This window comes from Ursus arctos, unplaced genomic scaffold, assembly GCF_023065955.2.
Source record: "Ursus arctos isolate Adak ecotype North America unplaced genomic scaffold, UrsArc2.0 scaffold_3, whole genome shotgun sequence".
Classification (NCBI taxonomy): Eukaryota; Metazoa; Chordata; class Mammalia; order Carnivora; family Ursidae; genus Ursus; species Ursus arctos.
Genome location: NW_026622985.1, coordinates 95,319,016 through 95,333,105, shown reverse-complemented (window position 1 = coordinate 95,333,105; position 14,090 = coordinate 95,319,016). Strand labels below are relative to the sequence as shown.

At 39.4% G+C, this 14,090-nt stretch overlaps 1 protein-coding gene across 2 annotated transcripts in view; it reads left to right on the top strand.

Moving 5' to 3' along the window:
* The first annotated feature begins 2,588 nt into the window (after positions 1–2,588).
* EZH2 (enhancer of zeste 2 polycomb repressive complex 2 subunit) overlaps positions 2,589–14,090 on the top strand; it is a 55,949-nt gene continuing 44,447 nt past the window's right edge. The window contains exon 1 of one of the 2 annotated variants that reach the window (XM_057304494.1): positions 2,589–3,173. The gene's annotated coding sequence lies outside the window, so the exon portion shown is untranslated. The remainder of the gene's footprint in view (positions 3,174–14,090) is intronic. The other variant, XM_026479105.4, reaches the window with a different exon arrangement.

Below are 14,090 nucleotides of genomic sequence, written 5' to 3'. Positions count from 1 at the left end.
TGTAGTTGGATTGCTGGGTCATAGGGTAAATAATGAGTGAACTTTGTAAGAAACTGCCAGACTGTTTTCCCATGTCCTTGTGCCATTTCACGGAGGGTTACAGTTCCAGTGGCTGCTCTGTGGGAGTTAGTTTCTCCTGGTCTCCACTCACACTTGGTGTTGCCTGCCAGTCTTTTGAGTTTGGGCCAGCTAATGAACGTTCAGTATCTCATTGTGTTTTAAATTCATATTTCCCAGGTGATCAGTGATTCATGTGCTTCATTGGCCATTTGTATACATTTTTTTGATCAAGCCTTTTACCCATTTAAAAAATTGGCTTTTTTGTCTGAATGAGTTGTAAGAGGTCTTTGTGTATTCTTGGTACACATTCTCTGTCATATATATTGCAAATGTTTTCTCCTTTATTTCTTGCTTTGATTTTGTGTATTAATGACAATGTATAGGTCAAGTGAAGTAGTGTTCATGTGGGAGGCGCGATTATTTAAATTCAGTTAAATTGTGTGAAAATGAATTTATTCTTAATCCACAAGCCATTTAGTTCTTAGTATAGCAAAGTGTCATGTGTTTACAGAAGCATGGAAGTGAAAAAGATTACTATTCATACAAATAGTATGAGGTGTGTGGCCTGGGAATTTTTATTATTTTTTTTTAATTCAAAGTTTTTATTAAGTTTTTTGGGAATTTTTATTTTTAGTTTTTAAAGATTTTATTTATTAGAGAGGGAGAGAGCATGACTGGGGGAGGGGCAGAGGCAGAGGGGTAAGTAGACTCCCCGCTGAGCAGGGCCCCCCCCCCCCCCCCCGAGGGACCCTGTCCCGTGACCCTGAGCCACCCAGGCACCCCTGTTCTTTGGGAATTTTTAAATTAAGCTGTTTTCAAAGTAATAATATTTAGTAATTTTTAAAATTTTCAGTTTTGGGTAATTCAGATCTTTTCATTTATTAGAGTTAAGGGATAAGTGAGAATATTAAAAGTAAATCAAAAGTAACCTTGATCTTAGAATCTGGTATGTAAAAGTGGTGAGATTGCAAGCTTGGTCTACTTATTTTGACAGTTAAGTAAATTTTTTGTTATATAAACAGATGGTTTTTAAGAGGTTATATACTTGATTTCTTCATCCTATTATTTCTGCAGTTTCAGTTCTTTCTTTTGCTCAACACCCAACTACCCTCACAATAATTTTTAGTTTTTCTTCATTATACAAGCAATACATGACCTCTCCTCCTCCTTGTTTAATAAAAGGGGTGGGGAAAGCAAGCCTCTGGGCTTCTATTGGGTGTGAGACACCACTGCCTGTGATCATGCCATTGCCCAACTCAGTCTTCCCCTGGCTGTCAATTCAGGTAAGAAACTCCTGAAGCCAGGCAGTCTGCAGAACAGCCCGAACACTCCTAATTAGTCTGATCTCTGATAGTTTTCTTATACCTTTCCCCTATTGAACTTGATCGGTCTTTTTACTAGACTCCAGGAAGTTTCACATGGAAGTCTGTGCTCTGTCCTCTTTCTGGAATGTCTTCCCTACCATTTTAGCATCTCAGGATACTGTTCTGCTTGTTTGGCTCAAAACACCCTTGCCCTCTCCCAACCCAACTAGACAGCTTATCTCCTGCATAGAAAGAAATACCTCAATATATCTCTTGTGTTTTCCTCTCCCTTTCATTTTAAGCTTAATTTTACTTATCTACATGGTGAAGGTAGGAAAGGGTTTTGTACACAGTGGATAGAAATAAAATTTTTTTGAAGTGGATTTAGGACCACAGCCATGAAAACTTGGGAGATCGCTTCTTTAGGAACAACTCAGTACGTAATTATTTAAATAGCACCCCTGCCCCTAAAGCAGAGCCTTCAAGATTCTATCCAAGTGGGTTTTGCATGGCTATACTATGTATCACCCAGTGAACTTTGCTACCTGTTGTCAGGTACTATTGTGAAATATTAATTTATACCCTTCAGATACTGTTGGTTAAGGTCAAAAAGGTTGAGAAACTGTGGGAAAAAAGTGAGGAGTGTAAAATAGTAATTGTGCAAATTTGTCTCAGGATGATCTTTATCCCTCACTTGCATGTGAGTTAAATTCATATATCAAAATGTCTAGTAAGTTTTAAAAACATGTCAGAAGGACAAAACATGTCTATTTTGTCTGTTTTAGTACCTTGGTTTTTGATACTGAAGACCATCTAAGAAGTGCTTTGTAAGCAAACCCCCCAAATTTAAGAAAATTGGACGATTTTTCTTTAAACAGTTGAAAGTTTCAGTCATTAAAGGAGCTTTGTATATTTTCAGTGCCAAAACCTAATAGTGAACTGTCACTGTATTTTATTTGTAGATGCATGAGTGCCTACCCTGTGCCTACAAATAATAGAACTGATGACTGTTGGAGAAACCTGCCCTGTGCTTAATAAACATGGAGTCTCTAAACGAAACATTTCATTTTTGAAACTTGTTGAAAATCATGCATATTAATTATTTGATAATAAGCACCACATATTATTTGCTAAATGGGAAAAATATCTGTCTTGTGAATATTTTAAAGATTCTATTGAAATGAACTTTAATTTTTTCACCATTATACTGATCTATCATATTATTAGATGGAAAAAGCTGCAGTGTGAGTATCCTTATTTATAAAATCTTGATCTAAAATGTTTCCATATTCAAATTATTTAATAGTACAAACAAAATTTGCAAAATTGTTAAAAAAAAAAACAACAAACCCTAGTGGGTACTATGAGATATGTTACCATGAAAAGTGTTTTTGGGTTAGAAAAGGTTGGGAAATGCCCTTCGAGAGTAATCAAGAAGGACTTCTAAATGGTAGAAATGTTGCTTGAACAGGCTAGGAAGGAAATGATGAGTTGCTGTCCCACTTTGGGCTGTAAGTAATTTTGCCTTTGGAGGATATTTGCCTGAAATACAGAGCTCGAAGTTAGGCTGTAAAGAAGATACTCTTAAAGGGCACCTTCCACTGGCAGCTGGGTATCCTGAAAAGAGCCTAGGCTCTAGGCTAGACTCTGCCATTAAACTATTTGTATTTCCATAGCAAGTAGCTTTTGTAGATTTCATCTTCGTTGCAGAGTGAAGGAGATGAACAAGCGCACACCTTGTGATTATTGAGGATTTACCGCGTGCTTTCAAAGAGATCTCTTTTGCAGATAAATAGGAACTTCATGAAGGTAAGTAACTTGCCTAGGTTCACGCAGCCAGTAGTACCCAAGTCCCTTAGAGGCTTTTGCTACCTCTAGGGTCCTTTCTAGCTCAAATACTGGGATTCAAGGTGCTTGGTTTCTGTTAGCCACTTAGAGTTGTTCCTCTTCAGAGTTTGAGGAATACTGGACTGGAGTTCACGTCAGCACCACAGGTAATTGTGATCTCCCCTAGCTGGCATTTAATTGAGTTGTTTCATTGTATGCATTTCTCTGAAATTCTTTTTATCAATTAATCCATAAAACCTGTAATGCTGATTAAAAGCCAATTTTTTTTCTTTTTTTGTCTCTGCATTATAGGCATAATAGCACCTAAAAGCTTTGTAGGACTGTTATGGATCTGACTAAACTAGCTCTGTAAACAATCAGATTGGGATATTCTGATTTATAACAAGTTTATCCTGTTTCTGGCACAGAACCCCCCCAAACCCTTGGAATTTCCTAAGTGATAAGAGCGATAAAGGTGTCTTGATATTCATAACACACCCCTTTCAACAGTACCTGAGTTTGTGCAAATGAGATGACTCGTGGAAAGCATCTAAAGATGGGAGTGGTTGCCGGGGGAGCTAACCATGTGGTTGGAAGGATTGGAACTTTTAGACCCTCCATTCTTCCCACCCCTGGGGTGGGAGTGGGGCTGGAGATTGTGTTCAGTCACCAACAGCCAAAGATTTAATGAATCGTGCTTACGTCATGAAGCCTCCATAGAAACCCAAAAAGACAGGGTTGGAAGAGCTGGGTTGGGTGGACCTGTAGAACTGCTGGGAGAGGTCCGTCCCCCCCCCCCCCCCCCCCCCCCGGAGAGAGCCTGGAAGCCCCGCACCCTTCCCACATACCTCACCCTGAGCGTCTCTTCCATCTGGCTGTTCCCGAGTTATATCCTTTTATAACAGACTGCTAATTTAGTAAAGAACCTGTTTTCCTGAGTTCTGTGAGCTGTTCTAGCAAGTTAATTGAACCCAAGGAGGGGATCATGGGAACCTGGTCTGGAGCTGGCGGGTAAGGAGCCCAAGTGACAATCTGAACTTGGCAGTTGGCATCCGTAGTTGGGTGAGACAAGTCTTGTGGGACTGAGCCCATACCCTGTGGAGTCTGATGCTTTGTCCAGGTAGATAGTGTCAGAAGTGAGTCAAATTGTAGGACACTCAGTTGGTGCTGCCACACATTTGGTGACCAGAAGTGTCAGTAGCAGAGTACTGTTCAGGGAGTACTGCGTGTAATGTAAATGAAAGTAGTTTCTCTTTATGCGTATCTGCATTGGCAAGTTCAAAGTTATTTTCCGATTTTTCTTAATAGAATTTAGTCTTGTATTTTTTTAAAATTTTTTTTTAAAAGATTTTTTATTTTTTATTTATTTATGTGACAGAGAGCCAGCCAGCGAGAGAGGGAACACAAGCAGGGAGAGTGGGAAAGGAAGAAGCAGTCTCCCAGCGGAGGAGCCCGATGTGGGACTCGATCCCAGATCGCTGGGATCACGCCCTGAGCCCAAGGCAGATGCTTAACGACTGTGCTACCCAGGCGCCCCAGTCTTGTATTTAAAGAAATAAAATAGTTTCTTGACCGTTTGTCACTAGTTACCCGCTGACAGCATGCAACCGAACAGCCAGCTGTATCTAACATTGACATTGTCTGGAAAAGAAAACATCTTCAAACTATTGGTTGCCTAGGTCTTCACCCATTAGGACTATTCAGATGAAGGGTGAGATGTTCTCCTTCTTACCCTCTATGAGGAGACATTCTGTACTAGTGAAAATATCAGTGGTTAAAGCTGGACTACCAAACAAAAATCCTTTCTTTTCTAGCCCCAGCGTCTAAGAGTCCCAAATGCTGGGCACTCATCCTAGCCTTCTCATTCTCCTTTCCCACATGGAAGTGCTGGGATGAAGGCTTTTTTCCTGCCTAAAAGCCTTCATATTGGTGTGGAAATTTCAGAGCGATAACTGTAGGGATTATATAACTGGTTTCCCTGCGGTTGGTGAATTCGTTATAGCATTTCCATAGGTATTTGGAGGCTGAAAAAGAGGTTTCCCAGGGTTTTAACTATTAGTGATAAGCGATGTTATACTAATAAAAAATTTGGTAGACAATACATTTGGTAAAACAAATACTGAAAAATACCATTGATTGTAAATAATACTGAAAGGTTTGAAGTTTTCCAGTACCTCAGCAGTGTATTTATATTCTTGATAAACCTCACAAATAGGAAAATCATGAAAACGCTTGTAGCTCATAACTGTCCCTACCTCCTTCCATCTTGTCCCCAAACTATTACTGTTTTTAGCAAGAAGATGCACTTCAGGGCTGAGATGAGCCAGAGGAGTTTCTGAAGGGTCTCACTAGTGAAGAGTTCTGTTAGAGTCCACAGATTACAGAAATGGCGCTGGCAGACATTTTTACCCCCCTGTTGTGTATGCTAAACTCAGATGCTGAAACTAGCAGAGAATGGTATTGGTTGTAGGATGCCTGGACATTCTGAGACGTTCTGTAAATGCTTTGGGCTTAGTAGTTTGAACTACCCAGTCCTTTTTCTTTTTTTCTTTTTTTCTTTTCTTCCTTTTTTTTTTTTTTTTTTTTTTTTTTTTAATTCTGTCTTCAGAATGCAGAGGGAACTGCATCTTATTTGGGGGCTAGGACCTAAGGACAGTGTGCAAGGCAGCAATAGTATGTCAGCAGGGTAATCCATGAAAAGTCTAGGAAGATTCCATATCATAAATACTTCTCTTTAGGCCCCAAACCAGCCCATCTCTCTACTATGAGGAATACATCTTTTTTTTTTTTTTTTTTTTTTTTTTTTGAGCACAGAGTTGTTGGTTTACACTTTTGGGCCAATGCCACCTGAAAAATACTTACCCTTCAGCACTAGAATCATTGAGTGGCCAAACACGTGGAGTGGGCTCTGGGAACAGCAGATTCCTGTCCCCTATCTCCTTGTATTTACCTGAATTGAGTTTCTCTTAAAATTTTGTGACAGCGTGTGTTGTTAAATTTGTGTTAGATATTGGCTTATCAGAGGTGTAAGATTTAAAACCGACTTCCTGGAGGGAAGAGCATCTGGCATCAGATTTACCTACATTTTTGCTTGTACCAACTAGTGGTGAATAATTCGTATCTTGTGTTGTCTTTGAATCACGAGTTGTGTATCATAGTTTTAGTTCTTGAGCCATAATTTTGCCTTTCATTTCCCTCCAGCAGTATTTTGGTAAACTGAGTACGTACCCAACGAAAGGATAGGATTTAGCTCATAAAATAGATTTAGTGTATTTTCAAAGAAAACTTCTATTGCTAAATGTCAGTTTAATCTGTTCTATTGTTGAAGCAATTTTTTTTTCTTTTTTAAAGATATATTTATTTTAGAGAGAGCACTAGCAGGAGGGGCAGAGGGAGAGAGAGAATCTGAAGCAGCGCTCAGTGCAGAGCCCCATGTGGGGTTGGGTCTCACGACCCTGTGGTCACAACCTGAGCCAAAACCAAGAGTCAGGCTCAACCGCCTGCGCCACCCAGGTGCCCCTGTTGAAGCAAATTCTTTCTTTCTTTTTAAAATAAAGTTATTTAATTTAAATCTTTTTAAAGATTTTATTTATTTATTTGAGAGAGAGTGAAAGCGATCACAGAGGGAGAGGGAGAAGCAGACTCGCAGCTGAGCAGAGAGCCCCATGAGGGCTCGATCCCAGGACCCTGGGATCATGACCTGAGCTGAAGGCAGATGCTCGACTGACTGAGCCACCCAGGCGCCCCTGAAGCAAATTCTTGACAACGTTTATGATAGTTCAGTTTTCCAGTTGGTTTAAATTTGTGAAACTTTTAAAAAGTAATCTTTGCACCCAGCATAGGGCTCGAACTCAAGACTCCAAGATCAAGAGTCGCACACTCCACCAACGGAGCTAGCCAGGCGCCCTCTCCAATTGGTTTAAATTTGGATCTCCGTTTCTTTTCTAAGACATGTCTTTGTAAACTGATTGTGTTTCAGATAAACACAGGAATGCTGGTCTGTGTACTCCATGTTGAACTTAGAGTTTAGTTTACTCTTCTGCTGGAAGGAGGAGAGTGATCTTATTCTTGTGGGAAATGCATTAGTGCAGTCTCCTCACTTTCTCTGTGACAATCAAGTCAGTGTTTTCTGTTCAGCTAAGATTGCCATGTCACTGCAATTTTCCTGTGCCTTTTCACAGTACTGTGCCTTTTTTAGTACTACTTAACCCAAGGCTACAAATAAGATCTGTATTTTCCCCCTTATTTCTTCTGATCACTAGTCACTGGCTCATCTGTTTTCTGAAGACTCTTTCGCATAAACACTGTTCATGACACTTGCTCAGCTGTGGTTGCACGTGCAAGTGGCCTGCTGAAGTTCAGGCACCGGAATGCCTGTTGCATTACAGGATTTAGCATTTTCAGAATGCTCCATAAATTCTGGTTGATAGTACCTCTCATTTCTGGCATTCCCATGTCCTTCAAACCAAAATTTAAGAAGTTTCTTCTACTAGCGTTTTGCAGGTTTGGGTGGAATGCTTGGGGCTGGCAGTAAGTAGTGAGCGTATCTATTTTTGTCATTTTTCTCCTTTTTAAGTACAAATAGAGGCATTCTAGGAATTGAAAAGGTCCCTGGAACAAGATTTTTATTTTATCTTTCTTTTATGGGGGTAGGGATACGTCTGAGTAAATGCAGCATTGGTTGGTAGGATGAGGTGGTTTTAGGTAGCTGGAGAGTCAGAAGAGTGACCATGACCACTGATGATACCTTCTTACGGTGGTGAAGGATAGGACAGATGGGTGGAGACAAGCAATTTGTTTAAAATGCATTTTGTTAGACATTAGTCTCTTGATCTGGCACAGATGTATGGCATACTACCATTTATATTCCGTAGTTTGGCAGGGCTAAGTATTCCTCATTAAGTATTCTTCACATGGATCTTTGTTTTGTTTTTGTTTTTTTAGTTGCGAGAATGGTGATTTCTAGGCCTTCATTCTTATAAATGTGTCTTTTAGAAGTATATAATTTGAATATATTGCCCGTTCTAGGTGCCTTGTGAGGCAAATGAAAAGGCAGGAATTGTTATGATTTGATTCATAAGGTGTCTGGATACACTTATGGCGGCTGTTCTCCAAGGCTGGTCTGTGGACCTCAGAGGGTCTGTGAGGTTCTTTATCATAATACTAAAATGTTATTTGCGCTTTCTTTTCCTCCTTCCTTGTATCGACATATGCACCAGTGGTGGAAAAGCAGTGGTAGGTAAAAACTATTGACATCGTAGCACTTGGAGTTAAAAAAAAAAAACAACCCAAAAAACAAAACACCAAAAACCAGTTCTAGAGAATGTCCTTGATGAAGTAATAAAAATTGTTAATTTTATTAACTCATGATCCTGAGTGCACACTCTTGAAATGTTCTGTGTTGGGAGATGGGAACACGTGTAAATCGCTTCTGCTACACACCAAAGCAGGATGGGCCTCTAGGAACAGCACTTAAGTGATTGAGTTGCAAGCTGCCCTAGCTGCTTTTTTCACGGAGAACGTTTCTACTTGAATACCATTTTTACTCGAAAGAGGGGTTGACAGACAAGAAGATTTTTCAGACGGCTATTTGGCAAACATTTTTCAGTGAAGGGAGCCTGTCCTTTAAGGAAAACAACAACTGTATTTGTTGCCGATGAGAATGTTTGAGCTTTCAAGCGAAAATTAGAATTTTTGGGAGACTTGCATCTTTCACCGTGAGCTTGACAGCTTCCCGGTGAATACTCGAAAGACTTTTCTGATAAGATCAGTGGACTTACCAGATATGATTTTTGGAAATATGTCAATTTCTGGAAAATCTGCATAACCCAGTGGACCAGTATTTTTCAGATGAGAAATGATGATGTTATAAAATCATGCACAGGTTAAAGATCCATTTGAAATGAATAGACCAGTGAATTTTAATGTAGCAGAGTTCAGAAAGTTTATTGATATAATTTCAGATTCTACAATGCAACTAATCTTAAGAAACCACCACTGCTCATTGAAGAATAGTGTTGTCTTGAGGAAAGCACTTCGGAGGTTGAACTGCAAGCTCGACTAGCCACTTTTTTCATACAACAGTTTTGGTCTAATATCAAAGCATGAGGTCCACAATTACCTCAAAAGGCTGTTCAAATACTCTAACATTCTCTAGCTAAATGCCTGTTTGGAAATGGATTTTCTTCATATTCTTTAACCAAAACAACATATTGGAATAGATTGAATGCAGAAGCAGATAAGATCCAGCTGTCTTCTATTAAGACAGATATTTAAAAAATTGGCAAAAATGTTAAACAATACCACTTGCTGATTTTTTTTTAGAAAGGAAAATAGTTTTTAAATTAAAATGTGTTATTTCTATTAATATGTAATAGGTTTGCTATTACTGTTTTTAAGTGAGTTATGTTTTAAAAATTTCTCAGGTTGTAATTTTGAAGATGCTAACTACTCATAGTTATAGCCCAGATAAACTAAAGAGGTCCTGAGACCAGATGCTTGAGAAGAATGGTGTGTTTCCTGTAACTGCCCATCATTCTGCTTGTCTGTGCTAGGAATGGCCATGTGAGGAATTAACATCTCAGTTTGCATCCTGAGTTCCAAATTCTTCCTCTTTTGATGTTTTTTTTCCCTCTTCATATAAGTGCATCTGGATTTTTAATTTAATTATTTATATTTTTGGATTTAATTTGGGCTTTTAACTTTAGAATGTCTCTTGGTATCTTTTTTCTTCATTCACGTTGCTGTCAACCCAGTCAGAGCCCATCTCACTTTATTCCTGAGTCACTTTAGTGCTCCAGTTTTTCCTAATAGGTTTTTCGAACTTCAGTGTTAAATGGAATCCGAGGGTTGACTTGACTTTAATTTTATTTATATGTTCCTTGAAAATGTACAGATAAAATCATCTTATGGTAAAACCAAAGCACAGTTACAAATTAAACAGTCATATCAGCAACACGTATTTAATGATGCTGTTTGTTTAAAGCTGAATAGCCAACAGGAGAGCTTGTAACAGAATGCCATAGCCTCAGGACCAGTTTTATAATAAATCTGTTTCTCTAATTTGGCTTAATAATACTAACACAGCTAATGGCTGTTTGCATAAATATATTTTATAAATTGGCATGTTAACTTTAGGACAAACAGACCTAGTAGGTAACCTGAACAGTGGCACCTAGCAGTCCTTGAATGTCAGTTGATTGTCTTGTCAAGCTGTGTTGATCACTGGAGCATTGTGGAGTGGTGACATCTACATTGGATAGATGTTTAATCCAATTATTTTGGAATTTTTACTGGAAAATATTGTGTTGCATATTTAACTACTGGGTTTGCTGGTTGGCGGGATCTCTGTCTCCCTTTGGCTTTGCAACGCGCGTAGCGGGCTGATGGCTGTCGGCGCAGGTTCCTGTTTGTCAGTTTACCATACCTGCCTTCCTGTACTTACCTGTTTGGTTTCTTTCATAGTGCTCAGCACTGTCTTGCATACTAAACGTTTTACTTTGTTTTTGATCATTTCCATCCAAGTTGATTTTAAGTTCTACGGGGTTACGGATTTTTGTCTGTTTTATTTACTGCTAAGTCTTCAGTTTCTATAATAGTACCTGGTATGTGTTGGATGTTCACTAAATAGGTGTTGAATGAGTGAATGTATATTAACACTTCTCTCTATTCAAACTCTAAACTCAAATGCTCTTTTCTGTGTAATGTGCTTAATGCTATCTTTGTACTGAGCTGGGGCAAAGAGACGTTTCTCTGACCATCTCAAGCACAACTAAAGTAGATTTGAATTGTATGGAATCCTCTTGGTTCTTCTGATCAGTGCATGTGAAATCAGGGCACAGAACTTTCCTTGGTTCAGATTCTGTATTTCTATTAGTGTAGCCTAAACGTGCATTATCTTTTTAAGTAGACACCGTCTTAAAGCTTTTATGGAGTTTTTTTCCCCTCCTTTTAAATTGTTCAAGTTATAATGTTATTTGAGTTTTAAAATAGTACAATTATACGTGGAAATTTTCTCCTCAATTTTGTTTGAAGTTAAGGTTTATAAAAGTACCAGCTGCCTTAATTACTGCTTGTTCTTTTTAACTTTTTTTTTTTTAAGATTTATTTGTTTTAGAGCAAGCCCACGTGCTGGAGTGGGGAGGGGCAAGGGGAGAAAGCATCTTTAGCAGACTCCAGGCTGAGTGTGGAACCTGACTTGGGGCTTGATCTCACGACCCTGAGGTCATGACCTGAGCTGAAACCAAGAGCCACTTGACTGACTGTTCCACACAGGCACCCCTTAACTTCATGTTTTTAAATATATCTAATCATTGGTGCATTTTTTTGTTTTTTTTCCCCGGTTTAACATTTTATATCACATTTTCACATTTTTTATGTGTTTTTGTTCTGTTTATCATTTTAAAAAGTGGATGTCATTTTATTAATTTATTTTTAAAATTTATTTATTTAAATTAAAGATTTTGTTCTTAAGTAATCTCTACACTCAGCTTGGGGCCCAAACTTACAACCCTGAGTTTGGGAGTCACATGCTCCACCAGTGGAGCCCGCCAGGTGCCCCAAAAGTGGATGTCATTTTAAAGTGAATGTTTTTACATTGAATTGTTGTATGACTTAATTCTCTCTCTCTGTCTCTCTTTTTTCTTTTAAACTTTATTTTGGAATAAGTTTAGATTTCTGTAACCCTGGTACATTTGTCAAAATGTAGAAACCAACATCAGGATATTACTGTTAATTGAACTAGAGACTTTCTTTGGATTTTACCAGTTTTTCCACTGATGTCCTTTTTCTGTACTGGGATCCAGGTCAGGGCACCACACAGCATTTGCTTATCTCCTTAGGCCTTCAGCCCTGTGATGGTTCTTCAGTCTCTCCTTGTTTTCATGATCTTTTGATAGTTTTGAGGAATATTGGTCAGGTATTTTGTAGAAACGTCCTTCCGTTTGGGTTTATCTGATATTTTTGTGCGCTAAGACTGAGATTATGTGTTATGAGGTTTGGGGGAAGAATACCACAGAGGTGAAATGTCCTCCTTATCACATCATGTTAGGGGGTATACAATGGCAACATGGCTTGTCCCTGATGGTTTATCCATAATCATTTGGGATGAAGGTGGTGCCTTCTGGGCTTCTCTGCTGGGTAGTACTGTTTTCCATGCCAGACTCTGCTGTGGAAGTGACTGAGTCCAGCCCCTGCTCACGGAGAAGGGACCTGAGTTTGACCTCTTCCGTTAGAGTGGAGTTATTACTATTTGGAATTCCCCGTAAGGAAGATTTGTCCCTTCTTCCCCCATTTACTTACTAATCACTTATTTATATCATGGACTCATGGATACTTACTTTGTTAATTCAGTTATAATACAATACTGTTGTCACTTATTTTGCTACTCAAATTGTTCCAACTTTGGCTGAGCTAGAACACAGCCTGGCCTCAGATTCCATAGAGACCTAATACTCGAGTGATCGCCTGAGGTGGCCCCTGGGGCAGCCCGCAGTGCAGTGGGGCTGGGCCCCTGGATCCCTCACCCTCCGTCTTCCTTTTCACAGGCTGCATTTCTTTATTTCTCCTTAGGCATAAGATCTGCTTCTTAGGTAATTAATTTTTATCTCTTGCCAAGGGTAACATTTATATGTCTCTCTAAATTTGTATTTTTTTCCCTCCTTACCTACAAATCTTAATCACTGTCAGTTTATTTTTGAGTTTATTAAAGCAATGGACTTTTTTTTTTTTTTTTTTAAAGATTTTATTTATTTATTCGACAGGATAGAGACAGCCAGGAAGAGAGGGAATACAAGCAGGGGGAGTGGGAGAGGAAGAAGCAGGCTCATAGCGGAGGAGCCTGATGTGGGGCTCGATCCCACAACGCCGGGATCACGCCCTGAGCCGAAGGCAGACGCTTAACCGCTGTGCCACCCAGGCGCCCCTAAAGCAATGGACTTTAACTTAAAAAATAAATGAGGGGACTCCTGAGTGGCTCAGTTGGTTAAGGGGCCAGCTCTTGATTTTTGGCTTGGGTCATGATCTCAAGGCGCTGGGATTGAGGCCCCCCCCCCCCCCCCCGGGCTCTGTCCTCAGGGCTCACAGTGATTCTCTCTCCCCTCCCCCCCAAAATAAATAAATAAATAAATAAATAAATAAATAAATAAATAAATCTTTTAAAAAAACTGGGGTGCCTGGGGGTACATGGGTGGCCCAGTCGTTAAGCGGCTGCCTTTGGCTCAGGGTGTGATCCTGGCGTTCTGGGATCGAGTCCCACGTGAGGCTCCTCCATTGGGAGCCTGCTTCTCCCTCTCCCACTCCCCCTGCTGGTGCTCCCTCTCTCGCTGTGTCTCTCTCTCTCTCTCTGTCCAATAAATAAATGGAATGTTAAAAAAAAAAAAATTGGGGTGCCTGGCTGGCTCAGTCAGTAGAGCATGAGATTTGATCTCGGGGTCATGAGTTCGAGCCCCACGTTGGGCACAGAGCTCAACTTAAAAAAAGCATGAAAAAAAATGAAATTGTTTAATGAGACGAACAGCTGCCCTCAGAGCATTTTAAACATAAACACTATTGAAGGACCGGCAGTTTTTCAAAGTCGGCAATTTAATGGCGGTCTTTACTGTGAAGTAAAAAGATGTTTTAGTTAGGGAGGGACATCAAGAATATTGCAATCGTATTACTTAAATTTTGTTAGGTTTGTATTTGACCTTATTGAGTCCGGTAGTCAGTAAAGAGTCAGAGGTAATGCTATTAATTTAGTTACTTAAGTAGTACATGTAGTTTATTATTTAGTTTTCTTAAGACAAGTAGAAACAGAACCCAGCAAGAGTAAATAGATGGCCAGTGCCTTGATTCAGCAGATCATTTAGGAATGAAGAACGATCATCAAAGGAAAAGCATCAAAGGAACTGAAAATGCATA